The 20263-nt window shown below is 40.3% G+C and overlaps 1 non-coding gene across 1 annotated transcript; it reads right to left on the reverse strand.

Annotated features, from left to right (window-relative positions):
* Positions 1–14067: 14067 nt before the first annotated feature.
* Positions 14068–14182, reverse strand: LOC136723183 (U5 spliceosomal RNA). Its single transcript, XR_010806612.1, has one exon. It is a non-coding gene; the product is annotated as a U5 spliceosomal RNA (small nuclear RNA).
* Between the last annotated feature and the right edge of the window lie 6081 nt (positions 14183–20263).

Here is a 20263-nt window from a genome sequence, read left to right on the forward strand (position 1 = left end):
CTATTACTAGGGATTTAAAAACTCTTCATTGTGGAACTCATAGCTTCCAAATGAGCACATCGTTAATTTCCTGGAGTATCTGGTTATCTATTTATCAATATGTAAGAAACCTTCACCGAATGTTTGTGGTTGCCTCGGATTCCTATTTCTAAATTTGGCTCTAATTCCATTTCTAACATGTTACTTTTAACTTCTGTATTCGTAAGACCTATTTAAATAACTTAATTTTGTATTATTATTTCTGTTTGCAATAGCATTCTGTGTACAGTTAAATGCTGACTTTCTTGTAGGTCTGTTATTACAACATATTTAACTGGCGTTTTTTAGCTATCATTCTGTAACTATTTGTGACTTATGACTCTCTTAGTCATATTCTGGACTATACAGTACATGAAAAAGTCAAAATATGGACATTTACCTTGCGCAAACTGAAAACGTACAAACATACAAAGAGACACATATTAATTTATATCCATAGTAAATTCAGATACCATGGTTTTGGTTGGCATGTTATATTGACCTGCAGTGTCTCAAACTACCCTTATTTATTACTTATCTAGTAATTTTCCTTCAGTATCTTGAGGACTGTCATTTATACTGAAAAACATATATATATATTTTTAATTTGTCTTCGGGGCATTCAGATTGAATTATGCCTGTTGTCTTTTCTTTCTTTTCTCTAACAAATGTTTTAAGATAGCTAGCTTTGGTTTCTCATTTCTTAATGCTTTGTATTCCTATTTTGCAAAACCGTTTTTAGGTGCTCAAGTCTATCTGAATCAAAAGTCCCATCTTCTGGAAACCTTAATTTTCTGTCACCTATTGTCCAGTCAAACGCACCGCTTCACTCCATAGTTATCATACATGTACCTTACATGTGTACCTTTAAGTGGCGGGTCGCCCGTCTTACTAGAGCTGTTCCCACACAGTAACACGTTTTCCCATTTTCTATGTATCGTTTTGTACACAACAACCAAGGCGTGCAAGCCCGCAAAATAACAATAAACGACAGGGGAGAAAACATAGCAAAAAACAAGAAAACACAAATAATACTAAATCCTATATAGGAATAACAACAAACATGCTTTTCAATGTTTGCATTTATAGAACTTGTATATAACTTAATGACTTTTCTTCATTTACCATAAACACTATAAACTTCTATAAACTATAAACACGTTATTTTATATTATCACCGGCGTATCAGATATTGAACAATTAATTAGCGCTCCTTTTTTTTTTTTTTTCTAATAGTAGGTCAAACCCACTTAAGCCTGCGGGAACCCAGACAGGAAAACACAGTCCTGTTCCTTCACAAACAAGAAGACACAGTCAAGTCTATGGTAACCCTAAGAAACCATGCTCCTCGGTTATTGGTGTCAATGGATCTCATTATCCTGAAACTTTCATGATCGAAACATGGAATACTGTTTGTCAGTTTCCATAAAACTATGCATTAAGAGTAATGCAACAGTCACTTATCATTTTGAGCAGCTGTATCAATTGATAGTTAGATCTTTGTAATGAAATGAATAGACAGTGATCTCAGATGTAATGTGTGAATTGCATTTTGAAATGGTAATACTTTGATGTTAAGTTGTGTCATTTTAGTTCAATGAACAAATGATCTGAGGTTGATGTGTATTGTATCCAAGCAATTGTAAAAAAGTGTTAGAGTTTTGAAAAATGTGCATTTTGATCATCGGGTGTGAGTTTAGTGTCTAGAGTTTTGAAAAATGACATCAAGGTTCTGAAATGAGTGCCAAAGTGATTGTAAAAAAGTGTAATATCAGGGGACAGTGGCTATTACTGATCTGGCCTTCCGTGGCCTCTGTATTAATGTAACAGGTCACATTGTATGTATACACTGATACTTGATAGTATAATATAGTACAAGTAAAAAACATACATAGGTATCATAGAAGTATTTTGCAGAAATGATTTTGGATAGTTATCAAAATGGAGAGGAAATGCTAAATCCAGTCTCCCCAGGCTGAGCTTCTATTGCTGCACCTGCTAAGTGGCTGCTGGCCCCACTATATGGATAGAGCCACACCTAGTACAAGAGTCTCCCCATTGCTATTTATATCTCCCTATCCAATCTTATATACGTGTCAGGGTGGGGTGCCTATTCCCCTGCATGCTTTGAAACCTATAGCACCTGGGACGCACACTTGGGATCCGGTTCCTCTGCCCCTCACATACACATGAGGAATCCTAGGTGCTCAATACGTCATACTGTCTCGTTCATCTCATGTGTAAACTATGGACAAATACATGACTAAACGTGTTTAGTTGCTTTTCCCAGAATGCTTTGCGCCACGATATGCAAATAACTATGATTGGCTCCCTGACATTACCCACACTGCGACTGATGCTACCCATTTCACTACCCAACAAAGACCCATAATATGCATGTGTCTGTCTGTCTGTCTGTCTGTCAAAGTATGTGTCTGTGTCTGTTTGTGTGTGTTTGTGTGTCTGTCTCTGTGTGAAAATGTGCCTGTCTCTGTGTGAAAGTGAGTGTGTCTGTGTCTGTGTCTGTCTGTCTGTGAAAGTGAGTGTGTGAAAGTGTGTGTGAGTGTCTGTCTGTCTGTCTGTCTTTGAAAGTGTGTGTGAGTGTCTGTCTGTCATGTAACTTGCACATCTGTTAGGGCACCATATGCAGAGATGTACACATATTGTTCCTTTTCCATATACACTCACCTAAAGGATTATTAGGAACACCATACTAATACTGTGTTTGACCCCCTTTCGCCTTCAGAACTGCCTTAATTCTACGTGGCATTGATTCAACAAGGTGCTGAAAGCATTCTTTAGAAATGTTGGCCCATATTGATAGGATAGCATCTTGCAGTTGATGGAGATTTGTGGGATGCACATCCAGGGCACGAAGCTCCCGTTCCACCTGTAGCGTAAGGTACACTTATAAATTTCAATTAAAGAAGTGAATTTATAGTATCACCTTATCACGAATCCTGGAATCTTGTAGAACTCAATTTCTGTAATAATTGGACACAGACACCAATTCCAAAGATATAAATTGTCAAATTTATTCAAAACAAAGACTAAATGTAGCACTACACTAATTATACAAAAGGGAAAAACTAATTAAAATTCAACTCTATATCAACAAATCAAAGACAAATCACTTCCGTGACCAAATCAAAGACCATGGGATCGCATATGATAACACAAATCGTTAAACAAAAGAGGTTATAAACACATTGACTACAATACCAGTTAGTAAGATGAAGGTGAGTCTCTTGTTAGTATTATTAGTCAGACATTAAATAACTACGCAGGTTAGTATTTATGTCAGGTAACTTCTCGTTATATATATATCAGTCTCATTAACGTTTAGGTGGAGAGAAAGACCCTATCATTACTTGTTACCACAATTTCCCTTAACTGATTATTATTCAATGATTAAGGATAGGCAGGGCCACCTATAATCTGGTGTCTATTAACTTGTGTCAATTTCAGACTAAACAGTTAAACAGGAATGAGAAGATATTTCTCGGCGTTGACAGATTTTATTTCTAAAATTATCAACAAAACAGTTTAATGCAACACACATTTATATTTAAGAAAACTAAATGATATTACACATTCTAGAGTTATGAATCACAGATTAACATTTCTAATTGATTTCTCAAATGTCATGAATCATGAACTCCAAACTGTTAAACTTATCTGAACTTCGTCGCAGAGAGGCCTCTCTGGCTTCGGGCTCAGATAACAGCACACGGCACAAGGTCCGTGTGGTTTGGAACAAAGGCAGTCCGGTTCGGCTTTGTCCAAGAACTTCCACTCAGTCGATGCACCTGGAAGTTGGGGTTTCGCGAAAGTAGAGTCGTTTCCAAACAGATTTTCCACTGGTTTGAAGGCTCCAAGGTTGTGCACAAAATCTTCTTTGTAAGCAGGTTTCCCCCGTAGTTACTTGAAGACAAAGTCTTTGAGGAAAGCAGGGCCCTGTTTGTTCCAAGGGTCAAGTTTCTTAAAACTCAAATAGCTATTTAAATGACTGACACTTTCGTATTCAGTCGACTTAGTCATTTGTCCAGCTGTAAAACTCCACTGATCAGGTGGGCACAGGCGGGCAGCGCAGTCTGTAAAGTTCTTTATTTAATAAAGTCCTTTAAAAGAATTCTTTGTACGGCTCAATCTCCTTCTCCCAGTTTAACTCTTCTGTTGCCGGCAAAGACTTGGTTGGTTTCTGGTTCCGGTTCGGTCAACAGAGCTACAGGTTGAGCTGTGGCAGCGAGTTACTGGTTCAGGTGAGAGAGAGAGAGAAAGAAAGGCCGTGTTTGTCCTTTATAGTCTATCAGATCAATAGGTGATTGGTTCCTGAGTTCTTGAGATTGGATTTCGGTTTCAGCCCCCAGTGTCCTATTGGAGGGGGGCTTGATTTATGACTGATGTCAATCCATGCCATCTTTTGGAAATGCCGGTTGGCCTGGGTTCGTAGCTCTATGTCGGGATTTCGGCTCTCATCCACTTCAAAGAGTTTTTATCACCTACAGGCCCCTTTCTCCAGACATCTCATAGCAGAATAACAAACTATTTGGACTCTTCTCGGTGCCATCCTCCCCAAAACTGTCACTTTGATGCAAACCAGTTCCAAGCTGATGAGCTAAGGAAATCTGATAACTTTGGGGGGGAGAGGTCTTCTTTAGATCCGTGCTTCAGCTCAGAGCCCAAATACTCTTATCCAAATACACCCAACATAACGCTACATACCCCCTTTCTTGAATGGGACTGAGGTCGACTAGGGCGTTATCCCCTTCAAGACAAAATAAGACGTTAAGCATTTATCTCAAAGTTATGTAACAGAATTCAACAGTGGACTTCACCATTCATGACCCCGAGAAATCAAAGAAAACAAACTAATAGTTCATTATTTAAGCAGAATGTATTCCAATCAAATTGACAATCCTATACTAGCACATATACAGGTTACATATTATAACACAAGTACATTAAAACAAAAAAACAATTGGTATTACTCAGTATTGAGTATGGTTACTGACGGTAACCAATAGGTGGAAGTTGATTAACAGAGGGAGGTGACTGGGAATTCAGGTGTTATTCAGGCACCTGACCTTCACTATGTCTATAATAGTTGGTAGGGACCTGGGTTCGAATGGTTGGCTTACATGGTAAGCCGGTGCCCCCTTTAGGGACATGCACAAAAAATGGTCTCATTGGGAAGTTGTACCTTGGTGGCTGTATCATATCTGTCATTCAATTCCACAGGCTTTGGTGATTCAACTTGAGCCCACAACCTGTTCAATAGGTCCTGACCAATGATCAACTTCTCTGTTTCAAATTTGGAAATATAAACTGGATGAACCAACTTAATCTTCCCAAAGGTGAACTCTAACAATGCCTTTTGAGTGAGCTGTGCCTTAGTCTCTGTGTAACTTGTAATGTTCACACTACAAGCTTCCACTTTCAGTCGTTGGTCTGAGGTTTCCATAATTTGTTTCAGGTTGCCCATTGTGGTGGCAGACATTAAACAAATTTCAGCCCCAGTGTCCAACAAGGCTCCTCACTCCCACACATTCTCAATGGTCACTTCTATGTAAACTTGCTTGGCTCTGCCTCTCTGTGTCAGATCACCCAGTAACATCACCAAAGGTTCAGCTTGCCTGCAGGCAACTTCCCCCACTGGGAGGTCCCAGTGGGCTGATGTGTCAGAGAAACCCCCCTGCTGTTCCTCACATCCAATCAAAAACACAGAGGCGGGGACAGGGGGTGGTTCCAGAGCTAGTCATTCCTTAGGTGGCGAGTCCGGCCCTTTACCCTGGCTACTAACTTCCAGTTTGGGAAGAGGGGGCAAAGGGAGCAGAGCTAAGCGTAGCAGTAGCTCAGAAACTGCAACATTGCTCAGAGACTGAGTTAACCCACCTAGGCTAGGAGCAGATTTCTTTTTTTTATTGTAAGCCTGGGTGTCTTGGATTCCATCCTTGGGAGGTTCTTTCCTTCTTTGAATCTCTGTCCCCTCTAACTCCAGTGGAGAAATAGGGCTCTCAGAGCGCCTTGCCAGTACTTGGGTGCTTGAATCTTTACGATCAGAAGTGCTATTGTACTTGCTTTCCCAAGCTTTCTGTGCCATTTTTTTGAATTTCAGCTATGTTCATATACGTTGCGTCTGCATGTAATATGATCATTTCCTTAATCGTTGGGAACAAATTAGCAACAAACAACCCTTTAAAGCTCACCTCTTCCTCGGCCCCGGGTCGATCTTGACCCGCAAAATAGGTTTTCCTAAGCTTTTCATAGTAATCACGGGGGGACTCATGCTTACCCTGTTTGATCTGGTGTGCGGCAGTCACTGCTGCCACTGGATCAATGAACCTGGAATAGTCCCTAACTAATGCTCTGCACAAGCGTTGAAACCTATCGCAGACCATGGACCCTTGCCTCTCCATCCAAGAATGGACTTGGCGAGAGGTAGTTTTGCGGATTAGGAGAACCTTTTCCTTCTCCGTAGCCTCAGGATAGAAACTCAAAGCATACTTAATGTCCTTAATATACGCTTCCACATTTCCTTCCTTGTCTGCTGGGTTAAAGGTTTCACAATCTTTAGCCAGTTCTCTCAACTGGCGCATGTTAACCTTTCGGTCTGGACTCTCGGGAGAGGAAGTTCGTCTGTGCGACGAGCTTCTTACCCTGGGTGGAGAAAGACTACAGGGAGGGGTACGATCAGGACGAGGCAACCCGGGGCCTAAATGTGGAGACGGTGTGCGACTCCGTGCATTGGCCGGTTCCGGCTGTTCCTTTATGCTGTCAGGTGTCAGCTTTGCAGCCCACCAAGAGGCAGCTTTCAGGGCCCCTATTTGTTGCTTGAGACGCTCATTTTCAACTTCAGTTGATTTGAGTTCTCCCCTAAGCACCTGATTTACTCTCCTCATTTCTTCACTGTCCCTTTTTAAATGTATGACCTCGCCTTCGAGTATCTCCATTTTTACAGTGCCCAAATCTTTCTTCCTGACTGTTTTGCAAAGACGCATTTCCAAAACATCCCGGTCCTTCAAAACTATCCTTTCATTTTCAACCGCTTTACATCTGTCATTTTGCAGACCTTTTACTTGGATCAGAGTTGTTTCCAATTCAACTTGACATTGTCTTAAATCATTTCCTAATTGCTCTCTCTGTTCAATTAAGTCCTCTTTTTCAGCATTCAACACAATGACTTGTTTTCCACAAGTATCTAGCTTTCCTTCAAATTCTAAAACCATTCCATGCCGTTTGGCTCTTTCTTCTTTCGCTTTAGCATACTTTTCTCCTAGCTTTTTCAGTTTTTCAAACTTGCTTATGATCCAGTTCACTACCCTTGAGCTCGCAAGTGCTAAGCTAGCCATAACTTTCATCACCTCTATCGACTCTTTTTCGAGTTGCGTCGTAGTGTCGTTTACCAACTGAGTTCGACGCGACTCTACTTCAAAGTCCAAACTGCCTAGGCGTCCAAGGAATTCAGGAATCTCTGTTCCTGGTACCTTAACAATCAATGCTTCACATGGGGACATTTGGGTAATCATTGTTTTGGCTATTCAGTAACAACCCAACAGAACAGTACTCGATTAATCACCTAATGACTCTAATGCCAACGCTTAGGATATCAACAATTTATCACAAGTAACTAAAACAGACTTAATCTTTTGTGACTTTGGATTTATGACTGATGTCAATCCATGCCATCTTTTGGAAATGCCGGTTGGCCTGGGTTCGTAGCTCTATGTCGGGATTTCGGCTCTCATCCACTTCAAAGAGTTTTTATCACCCACAGGCCCCTTTCTCCAGACATCTCATAGCAGAATAACAAACTATTTGGCCTATTCTCGGTGCCATCCTCCCCAAAACTGTCACTTTGATGCAAACCAGTTCCAAGCTGATGAGCTAAGGAAATCTGATAACTTTGGGGGGGAGAGGTCTTCTTTAGATCCGTGCTTCAGCTCAGAGCCCAAATACTCTTATCCAAATACACCCAACATAACGCTACACACCACATCCCAAAGATGCTCTATTGGGTTGAGATCTGGTGACTGTGGGGGCCAGTTTAGTACAGTGAACTCATTGTCATGTTCAAGAAACCAATTTGAAATGATTCGACCTTTGTGACATGGTACATTATCCTGCTGGAAGTAGCCATCAGAGGATGGGTACATGGTGGTCATAAAGGGATGGACATGGTCAGAAACAACGGGCCGTGGCATTTAAACAATGCCCAATTGGCACTAAGGGGCCTAAAGTGTGTCAAGAAAACATCCCCCACACCATTACATCCACCACCACCAGCCTGCACAGTGGTAACAAGGCATGATGGATCCATGTTCTCATTCTGTTTACGCCAAATTCTGACTCTGAAATCGAGACTCATCAGACCAGGCAACATTTTTCCAGTCTTCAACTGTCCAATTTTGGTGAGCTTGTGCAAATTGTAGCCTCTTTTTCCTATTTGTAGTGGAGATGAGTGGTACCCAGTGGGGTCTTCTGCTGTTGTAGCCCATCCGCCTCAAGGCTGTACGTGTTGTGGCATCACAAATGCTTTGCTGCATACCTCGGTTGTAACGAGTGGTTATTTCAGTCAAAGTTGCTCTTCTATCAGCTTGAATCGAGTCGGCCCATTCTCCTCTGAGCTCTAGCATCAACAAGGCATTTTCGCCCACAGGACTGCCGCATACTGGATGTTTTTCCCTTTTCACACCATTCTTTGTAAACCCTAGAAATGGTTGTGCGTGAAAATCCCAGTAACTGTGCAGATTGTGAAATACTCAGACCGGCCCGTCTGGCACCAACAACCATGCCACGCTCAAAATTGCTTAAATCACCTTTCATTCCCATTCAGACATTCAGTTTGGAGTTCAGGAGATTGTCTTGACCAGGACCACACCCCTAAATGCATTGAAGCAACTGCCATGTGATTGGTTGGTTAGATAATTGCATTAATGAGAAATTGAACAGGTGTTCCTAATAATCCTTTAGGTGAGTGTATATGTATGTATGTATGTATGCATGTCCAATTGCTTTGACAATTCAAATGCACTGAATTGAGAGAGAGAGAGAGAGAGAGAGAGTTGTAGTCCAGACCACTGCAAAATTCCTGCTGAAGTGATCTGGATCACCACCCAATGGCCCAAGGACCACTGCAAACTTGGATTTCAATGTATTTGTGTAATCTGTGTTGCAATAGCACCTACCATGTTCCTTTGTGGTGATCTGGTTAATTCTGATCTGGGAAAACCACAATCCTGCAGGTTTAATAAGTCTCTCTACACATCAGTCCCTGAGTACCTTCAACCAATGGTCATTTTGACCAATTAAGCCCAAGATTTGAGTCAATTAAGTTGTCAAGGACTACCCAGTGAAGACGTGAACTCACGACTAGGTCACACTGTGAGCTCACCAGAGCAGACATTACACTGAGCTCACTGTGAGCTCACTTAGCGCTTTTCCAGCGACATGGTGACGGTGCTGGAGCCGGAGCCGCTGCCCGTAGCCGGTGGCTAACCCACCTCTATGTTACAAATGTTCCCTAAACACTTATTTTGCAAGATCAATAAAAATCCTTTAAGAAATTTAAACTTTTACTGACACACATAGTTAATAGCAATGTGTTATAACTTTACCGAAAATAATAATCTGTATATCTGTAATTGTTTAGACGTTATTAAGATATAATGCATCTTTCACATAGGGAACATTTGTAACATGTTAGGAAAAACAAACAAATGATTTGAAAATATTCATAATTACAGCATACAATTTGTCAGGCTTCATAAGAATGGTATTTATAACATACTCTGTAAAAATCAAGCAAATAGCATTTGTGGTTCACGAGAAAATATATATATATATAATCAAAGCTATCAGACTATAGCAGCCGGTGTATGAAGACACATACGATTATACAGCATTATTTGGCAGCTTCGCAAGACCTAATTTGAAACGTTGTTGGTAAGTTAGATAATTAGTGGGGACCCGCTATTTGCAGTTCTTCCCCTCCATAATTGCTAAAATAAAGTTTTACTGACATTTTATTGACCCTACCACTGCATAGGGCACATCTGTAACATGAACGCTACTGAATGGCACATACATTGAAAACTACGGAGAACTGAGACAAATCCACTTTACACTTCATAAATAATCTTAAAACGTTTCCAACCAAGGCAACACCCACTTGAAATACGTTCATTCTCATTTTTGGTAAACAAAAAGAGAGATTGTTACATATGTTCCCTATGATGCATCTACAGAGAGAGAGAGAGAGACAGACACTAACTCTCTCTCTCTCTCTCTCTCTCTCTCTCAGCTGGGAGTGTGTGGGAGGGGTCTGCAGTGAGCGGGAGTGCTGCTGAGAGCTCTGTCCTTTGGCTGCGTTTTTTTGTTGCTTTACTTTTTTCAGTTTGTTTATTTTGTCTTCTGTTTTCAGTGCTTTTCTTATTGTGGGGGAACAGGGGAGGGGAGGGGGGAGTACCGGTAGTTCTTCCCGGGTCGGGGGGTCGGACCCCCTGAATGCGTCTTTTGAAAAACTGACCCGACGCCATGGAGTCAAGATCGCTCCGGTGCAGTTCTGCCCCCTAGAGCAGTGTGTGTTAGCGGTTGGGGAGGTAGCAGGGTGTGAAAATATCAAGTCTGCTGCCATTGTTATCTTCTTAAAAACCACTGATCTGCTCAATCAGCTAGTGGCTAATGGCACAGTGTTAGACGACACTTTCACCCCGGTGTTGCCGCTCGCTGCTCCTGCCCGGAAGGTAACGCTGTCTAACGTCCCTCCGTTCATCCGCACCGGCTCGGGCAGCTGATGTCCGGCATTAAGAGGGTCCCGCTGGGCTGCAAAGCCCCGCAACTGAAACACGTCGTGTCCTTCCGAAGGCAGCTGTATATGATCCTCAATAACATCAATGAGGATCTTAATGTCTCCGAAGTTGGATCTCTCTTGCTGCCACCACCACGAAGATTGCTCTTTAGTAATGTTGGAAAGTCAAAGACAGCAACCGTCAGGGTTCTTGCATATGACGTATTCGTGCTGCACCTCTCTGCAAGGATCCAGGACAGTTTGTCAATGTAAACTCCAGTGCCTGGGAATATTTCCACCTAAAAGACAATGGTAAATAAAAAACAAGTTTATCCCCAAACTATTCTTATATTATGTTAAGTGGAATACATTATCAGTAAGGCTGTGATTTTGTTACAGAAATGTGTTATTAAAGACCACAGTATGTCTCAATTCTAAGTTTATTAATTTACAGACATAATAAAGTCAGTGAATCTGTGACACCCATAATTCAATTACATTCTTATTATCAACTTTAACTATGAATATAACTGATACTGTAGCATCATTAGATTGTTTACAACCAATATTTGTTTTCAATATATATATTTTTACCTTGTCTTTGTAATATTGTAGACCAAGAGTGTTATACCTGTTTTGGTGATTCTTTGTCAGATTCAGAACAATTTGCTGTGGGGCTGTCAGAACCACTTGATGGTGACACACTTTTGTCTTCATTGCTGATAAATGTGGCTTTTGTTACAATTTTTTTCAGATTGTCCAAAAGGTCTGGAATCTCTGGAGAAAAAAACCTTAGTATTAAATGATAATCATTTCTAGTAATATATTTAATACAAAGTGAAAACAAAACCATCAATGCCTGCAATTATACTTGAGAGACTTGCTCTATGTTATTGGGAAACTGACCTTTTTGTGGGTCATTAACATTAGCTACGAAAAAAATAAAAAAGATAAAATACAAGAATTACCAGGTCTAATGTAATGCATATAGTCATTAATGTAGGATTATGAAGTTATGTTGAAAAACTTTATTTAATAATCAGTATTATTAAACTATTAGACAGTGCACAGTGTATTGTGGTTCTAGATTACTTCAGTATGATCAACTATAATACATTACTCTGGAATCTAAATTACTGAAGAATAACATTTATCAAGGTAAGGAATTATTTGCTATAAATAAAAAAACTTACCATCAACCATACGGTTTCGAAGACATTGGTTTTCATTTTTAAGTCTTGTGTTTTCCTTTTCGAGCTGCTTAACTTTTTGCTGTAGCTCAACTTCACTGGACTCTTTAAATGTCTGTAGAATATGACGGGATCTAATTCTTGAAGCTCCATCGGTTTTCTTTCTTATTTTGTGCTGTATTCAGAGAGGAAAAGAGTTTAAAATGAATATATATATATATATATATATATATATATATATATATATATATATATATATGAAAATGATTAAAAAAAAACAATCCTGCAATACATTTATTTAATATTTGCAGTAATTATCTCACCGGTAACTGTGGTTCATCAAGGTCACTATCATCTGAAATTTGAAGTTTTTTGTTTGGTTTAGGTACTCTCTTCATTTTAGGACAGGGCATTTTTGTTAGGTCATTAAGTTTTCTTCTTAGTTCGCCTTCTTTTCCTAAAATAAAAATAAAATAAATAAAACCCTGCATTATGTCCACAGATATTTGGGGATTATATTTATTTGTCATAAAAATACTGTGCTTTGACCATACAAATTAAGATGAACAGCCAACACTGAATCAAAACTGAAGTTAAATTATATCTGGTTTAATTTATTTTGTGATTTGGGGGATTTTATTGTAAAGCACAACACACAATAAATCGTTCTTACAAATGCCAGTCAAGTATGACGAGTTTTAGCACCCTCACCACCACCTACCATGTTATAAGAGTATGTTAGAAGTACAACACATTAATAACTTAAACATTCATTTCAAATATACTGTGATTGTATATATCAAATAGCATGTAAAGACTTTAATGTTTTTTTTTTAAATAAACATTGTTACCAGTCATAATGATCTGCGCTTCATGGACAGGCCATCCACCTTTTGGAGGTTTGTTCGTGTCTCTCCACTCTGCTCTGAAGTTTCGAGTCGTCTCTTCGTCATCATCAGCAATGCTGAATAAATCAAAATTGCGAAAGCAAGCAGTGGGAATCACGCTGTAAGAGTCTTTGTCGACCCCGCTTTCCCACTTCACCAACGCGTGCATCACCGCCATACTACCTTCACCTTCTCGTCCGTTTTTTCTGCGCCTTTTTCCCCCGACAAGTCACGGCACAAAAAACAGTCCCGCTCTGCATTCTGGTACTTGGCGTTCTTAATAACACCAATAGGGTGTAATCGCATAGACCACTCGAGTATAAAGTACTACATATCCCATCAGTTACAGTTTTTTTTCATCTTCTGAAACTGCAATTTAGCACTTTCAACTGTTTCTTAGTGATTCCTAGAATTACTAACCGGTATTGTAGTCAATGTGTTTATAACCTTTTTTGTTTAACGATTTGTGTGTTATCCTATGGGATCCCATGGTCTTTGATTTGGTCACGGAAGTGATTTGTCTTTGATTTGTTGATCTAGAGTTGAATTTTAATTAGTTTTTCCCTTTTGTATAATTAGTGTAGTGCTACATTTAGTCTTTGTTTTTAAATAAATTTGACAATTTATATCTTTGGAATTGGTGTCTGCGTCCAATTATTACAGAAATTGAGTTCTACAAGACTCCAGGATTCGTGATAAGGTGATACTATGAATTCACTTCTTTAATTGAAATGTATAAGTGTACCTTACGCTACATATATGTATGTATGTATGTATGTATGTCCAATTGCTTTGACAATACAAATGAATTGAATTGAGAGGGAGAGAGAGAGAGAGAGAGAGAGAGAGAGAGAGAGAGAGAGACAGACAGACAGACTGACAAACAGAAAAACAGACAGACACAGACACACACACACACAGAGCCAGCCAGCCAGCCAGCTCAGCGATGACATCACGAGCCTCTCTCAGCTGACTGCTATGACATCACAGAGCACGTACATTCCGTTGCTTGCCGTCTGTCAACCACTCAGTCACTGCCAGCCAGACTGGCTGGCTGGCTGGATGGGGGGGCTGCTTGCTGCTGCTGCGTACCTTAGCAAGCTTATTTGCTTGACCGGCCTTCCTACTCCTCTGCCCACATGCCCACCTATGCCCGATCTGCTGTTCACCTGGATCACAGCTCCGCCCCAACAAGGCAGAGCCCCCCAAGAATGGTACAAACTCACCCACGATCCCCTCCACGGAAAGCTTTAGCAAAAGGCAAAAGCGTTATACGTAATGAAGAGGAACCCGAGTCCAAGACGCATCCGACCAGCCATACATATTTGTGTGTATTAAAGATCACATTCTTACATTTAGTTTTTCTGTACTTTATTACATCTTATTGTGATTTATAAAAGTATTGTTTCTTTTCCATATGTATGTATGTATGTGTGTGTGTGTGTGTGTGTGTGTGTCTGTCTCTGTGTGAAAGTTAGTGTGTGTGTCTGTACGTGTGTGTGCCTGTCTCTGTGTGAAAGTGTGTGTGTGTGTGTGTGTGTGTGTGTGTATATGTCTCTCTGTGAAAGTGTGTGTGTGGGTGTGACAGTGTGTGCGAGTGTCTGTCTGTCTGTCTGTCATGTAACTCGCACATCTGTGAGGGCACCATTTTTGCAGAAGAGATGTACACATTTTGGAGCAACATATGCTGCCATCCAGACATCATCTTTTCCAGTGACGTCCCTGCATTTTCAAACAGATCACATTTTATTACACTTTGTTTATCTGTACCTTATTACATCTTATTGTGATTTATACTTGTAATGTTTCTTTTCCATATATATGTATGTACAGTGGGGGAAAAAAGTAATTGATCCCCTGCTGATTTTGTACGTTTGCCCACTGACAAAGAAATGATTAGTCTATAATTTTAATGGTAGGTGTATTTTAGCAGTGAGAGACAGAATAACAACAAGAAAATCCAGAAAAATGCATTTCAAAAAAGTTATAAATTGATTTGCATGTTAATGAGGGAAATAAGTATTTGACCCATTTTCAATGCCCTGGCTTAGGGAAGGAGGTTCTCACCCATGATTTGACGGTACATGGCCCCGTCCATCGTCCCTTTGATGCGGTGCAGTTGTCCTGTCCCCTTAGCAGAAAAACAGCCCCAAAGCATAATGTTTCCACCTCCATGTTTGATGGTGGGAATGGTGTTCTTGGGGTCATTCCTCCTCCTCCAAACACGGCGAGTTGAGTTGATGGCAAAGAGCTTGATTTTGGTCTCATCTGAGACCACTTTCACCCAGTTCTCCTCTGAATCATTCAGATGTTCATTGGCAAACTTCAGACGGGTCTGTACATGTGCTTTCTTGAGCAGGGGGACCTTGCGGGCGCTGCAGGATTTCAGTCCTTCACGGCATAGTGTGTTACCAATTGTTTTCTTGGTGACTATGGTCCCAGCTACCTTGAGATCATTAACAAGATCCTCCCATGTAGTTCTGGGCTGATTCCTCACCGTTCTCATGATCATTGAAACTCCACGAGGTGAGATCTTGCATGGAGCCCCAGACTGAGGGAGACTGACAGTTATTTTGTGTTTCTTCCATTTGCGAATAATCGCACCAACTGTTGTCACCCTCTCACCAAGCTGCTTGGTGATGGTCTTGTAGCCCATTCCAGCCTTGTGTAGGTCTACAATCTTGTCCCTGACATCCTTGGACAGCTCTTTGGCCATGGTGGAGAGTTTGGAATCTGATTGATTGATTGCTTCTGTGGACAGGTGTCTTTTATACAGGTAACGAGCTGAGATTAGGAGCACTCCCTTTAAGAGAGTGCTCCTAATCTCAGCTCGTTACCTGTATGAAAGACACCTGGGAGCCAGAAATCTTGCTGATTGATAGGGGATCAAATACTTATTTCCCTCATTAACATGCAAATCAATTTATAACTTTTTTGAAATGCGTTTTTCTGGATTTTCTTGTTGTTATTCTGTCTCTCACTGCTAAAATACACCTACCATTAAAATTATAGACTGATCATTTCTTTGTCAGTGGGCAAATGTACAAAATCAGCAGGGGATCAAATACTTTTTTCCCTCACTGTATGTATGTATGTATGTATGTATGTAAGTGTGTGTGTGTCTGTCTCTGTGTGAAAGTGTGTGTGTGTGTCTGTCTGTGAAAGTGATTGTGTGTGAAAGTGTGTCTGTCTGTCTGTCTGTCTGTGAAAGTGTGTGTGTGTGTGCGTGTGTCTGTCTGTGAAAGTGTGTGTTTGTGTGTGTATGGGTGTGACAGTGTGTATGAGTGTCTGTCATGTAACTCGCACATCTGTGAGGGCACCATTTTTGCAGAAAGAGATGTACACATTTTGGAGCAACATATGCTGCCATCCAGACATCGTCTTTTCCAGGGACGTACCTGCATTTTTCAGCAGGATAACGCCAAACCACATTCTGCCAAGATTACAAGCGCATGGTTGCGTAGGCAGAGAGTGCGGGTGCTAGCATGGCCTGCCTGCAGTCCTGACCTGTCTCCGAATTGAGAATGTGTGGCGCACTATGAAGTGCAAATTAAGACAACGAAGGCCCTGTGCAGTTGCGCAGCTGAGGAAATGCATAATGGATGAATGGGGGAAAATCCCGCTTGCTAAACTTAACCAAGTGGTGTCTTCAGTGCCCAAGTGCTTAATAAGTGTTATTAAAAGAAAAGGTGATGTTACATAGTGGTAAACAGTCGACTGTCCCAACTTTCTTGGTTTCTTTTCACTGCTAATGAGATGCTGTAGAGTGAGTTAGTTATATTGCTTTCAGGAGCTCTAATCGTATTGATGAGTTCATGAAGCATTTGTAATTGAATTTCAAAAAGAAATCTTTGCTGTCTGGCCTGTGTGTATGAGATGTACTCTGTCAATCTTTGGCTAACAACTGAAACATTGGTAGAACAGAAATGGCAACATAAAAAAGAAAAGTACATTTTAAAAGAGCACATTAAATAGGATGAATATACAGTTTTTTACAATCACTTTGTCACTAATTTCAGAACCTTGATGTCATTTTTCAAAACTCTAGACACAAAACTCAAAACGGTCATCACTTGTAACACAGGCTGTCCAATGTTCAAAACATTGCATTGTGCATTCATATCTTTAAAGAAACCTAGCACTTGCAGACTTGTTGGTTCAAATAACTCATTTATCATGAAATACCATAGTAACATAGTAACACAGAAGATACCGATAGTTTCACTGTGTAGTTGTTCGTACAATCATTAAATATTGTAGTACAAAATATGTGATACATGTTTCATTATGGTACTACACATAAATACATCACTGTAAAAGGACTAGTAGAGAGAATACTACAAACACAGTGGAATCATTGAACAAAATCTGAAATGTATTGATGCAATACAATCAAATCACACCATAGGCTTCTTTGAATCCATGCAACAATAATTAGCTACAAAAACGAACAAAACTACAGTAAAATGTCAACTGCAGTGTTCCTCACCTGGCTTAGTGTAAAAAGCAAAACAAAGGATTGATTACTGTACTTCTAAATTTCCATCAGCCCTGTGTTCAGGTTCAGGTTCTCACAACCATTTTTCACAAGAGGCATTTTGAAACTGAACATACCTGAACATACTCAGTCATCAGCTGCTTCACTCTGTCTGCATTTCTTTCAAAAGGCACACTATACTCTGTGCTACACATTGGTATGCAGTATACAGTCATTTGACAATTGAGAGTAGCCTAATGTTTAGTGCATGCTGAAGACTTGCCGCTTCTCAGTACGGACATTTCTGATGATTGAGGCCACAGTTGATCCTGAGTTGATTCTGAGGTTTGATTGATTCATTGTAGCTGCCTCAGTCATGGTCATGCCATGATTTACAACATGTTCTACAACTATTTCTCGGATTTCACTGGACACTATTTGCTGTTGCTGCCGCTGTCTGGTCCGTGGCCTTGTCCTCTACCACGTTCCCCCAACACCTCTCAAATGAGGCCCATGGCTGCCTCTCTGGTGAGGCCTAAGCCCTCCTCTATGACGAGGCCCACGACCACCTCTCAGAAGGGGTGCATGTCCCCTTCCATTCCTTTGACCACCACGTCTTCCTCCTCCCACTGCTTGACCTCTATTGTGACCTGGATGACCTGCCGGCTCCATGTTATCACTGTGTTGCTCGGGTGGATAGCACTCATTTCACTCGATACTCGTACCACAATGTGAAATCAATCATCAATAACCAGTTGGCAGTATTGGAAAAGCAATTACAAGGGCCTGCATACATACAGTAATGTCAAATCTGATGTGGAAGAACAATCATCTTCAACCAGGTTGGAGCGTTAGTTGCAATGCCTTTAATACACGCAGCGTGGAGAGGAACAGTGACTCAAGAAGATCCCAAAGTCGCTCTGCCTTCATTTTAACAGTCAGAGCTTTTATACACAAAAATAATCAGAAAAATATAATCAGAAAGTCATTACTATGTTATCTTAAAAGTTAGCTAAGCAGAATTTATATCATTATAGGACAGAGTTCATAGATCAACACATGGATTAGGGAGCAGGCACTTCAATCATACTGTTTGACATTGTCTCCAAGATTCTCATCGTAAATAACAAGCAGAAATCAAACTACCTTCTGGCCTGACCTTCTAGCTTGACCTTATCTTTCTTAAGTATACAAGAGAGAAAAACAGGTATTAGAGAAAGAATTTCTAACTTTCCTTCCACACTGAAAACATGGTGTGGAAAAGTGCTACATGATGATGAATGATGATGAAATATTACATCCATAGATAATGCAGTCCAACTGGTTCATGCTCCTCGGTTATTGGTGTCAATGGATCTCATTATCCTGAAACTTTCATGATCGAAACATGGAATACTGTTCGTCAGTTTCCATAAAACTATGAATTAAGAGTAATGCAACAGTCACTTATCATTTTGAGCAGCTGTATCAATTGATAGTTAGATCTTTGTAATGAAATGAATAGACAGTGATCTCAGATGTAATGTGTGAATTGCATTTTGAAATGGTAATACTTTGACGTTAAGTTGTATCATTTTAGTTCAATGAACAAATGATCTGAGGTTGATGTGTATTGTATCCAAGCAATTGAAAAATGTGCATTTTGATCATCGGGTGTGAGTTTTGTGTCTAGAGTTTTGAAAAATGACATCAAGGTTCTGAAATGAGTGCCAAAGTGATTGTAAAAAAGTGTAATATCAGGGGACAGTGGCTATTACTGATCTGGCCTTCCGTGGCCTCTGTATTAATGTAACAGGTCACATTGTATGTGTACACTGATACTTGATAGTATAATATAGTACAAGTAAAAAACATACATAGGTATCATAGAAGTATTTTGCAGAAATGATTAAGGATAGTTATCAAAATGGAGAGGAAATGCTAAATCCAGTCTCCCCAGGCTGAGCTTCTATTGCTACACCTGCTAAGTGGCTGCTGGCCCCACTATATGGATAGAGCCACACCAAGTACAAGAGTCTCCACATTGCTATTTATATCTCCCTATCCAGTCTTCTATACGTGTCAGGTATACAAGTGTGTGTGTGTGTGTGTGTGTGTGTCTGTCTGTCTGTCTGTCTGTGAAAGTGTGTGTGTGTGTGTGTGTGAAAGTGTGTGTGAGTGTCTGTCTGTCTGTCTGTCATGTAACTTGCACATCTGTTAGGGCACCATTAATGCAGAAATGTACACATATTGTTTATTTTCCATATATATGTATGTATGTATGTATGCATGTCCAATTGCTTTGACAATACAAATGCACTGAATTGAGACAGAGAGAGAGAGAGAGAGAGAGAGAGAGAGAGAGAGGTGCTAAGGCACATTTGTAACATAAATTAGGGAACATTTGAAACATGCTTAGGGAACATTCATAAGAACATAAGAACATAAGAAAGTTTACAAACGAGAGGAGGCCATTCGACCCATCATGCTCGTTTGGTGTCCATTAATATCTAAGTGATCCATGGATCCTATCCAGTCTATTTTTAAATGTTCCCAAACTTTCAGCTTCTACCACTTTCCATCTTGAATGCCTTGAAGCCCAATTTCCATTTGTTGTCCCCTGGTGCGTGTGTCCCTGCTGATCTGGAAAAGCTCCTCTGGTTTGAGGAACCATTCATGATTTTGAAGACTTGGATCAAGTCCCCACGTAATCTCCTCTGTTCCAGGGTGAAAAGGTTCAGTTCCCTCAGTCTCTCCGAGTAGGACTTTCCCTTCAGACCTGGAATAAGTCTGGTTGCTCTCCTCTGAACTGTCTCTAAAGCAGCAATATCCTTCTTGAAGTGTGGTGCCCAGAACTGTACACAGTATTCCAGATGAGGTCTAGCGCATTGTACAGTCTTAACATTACTTCCCTTGTTTTACA

The sequence above is a fragment of the Amia ocellicauda genome, unplaced genomic scaffold, assembly GCF_036373705.1.
Source record: "Amia ocellicauda isolate fAmiCal2 unplaced genomic scaffold, fAmiCal2.hap1 HAP1_SCAFFOLD_153, whole genome shotgun sequence".
NCBI lineage: Eukaryota > Metazoa > Chordata > Actinopteri > Amiiformes > Amiidae > Amia > Amia ocellicauda.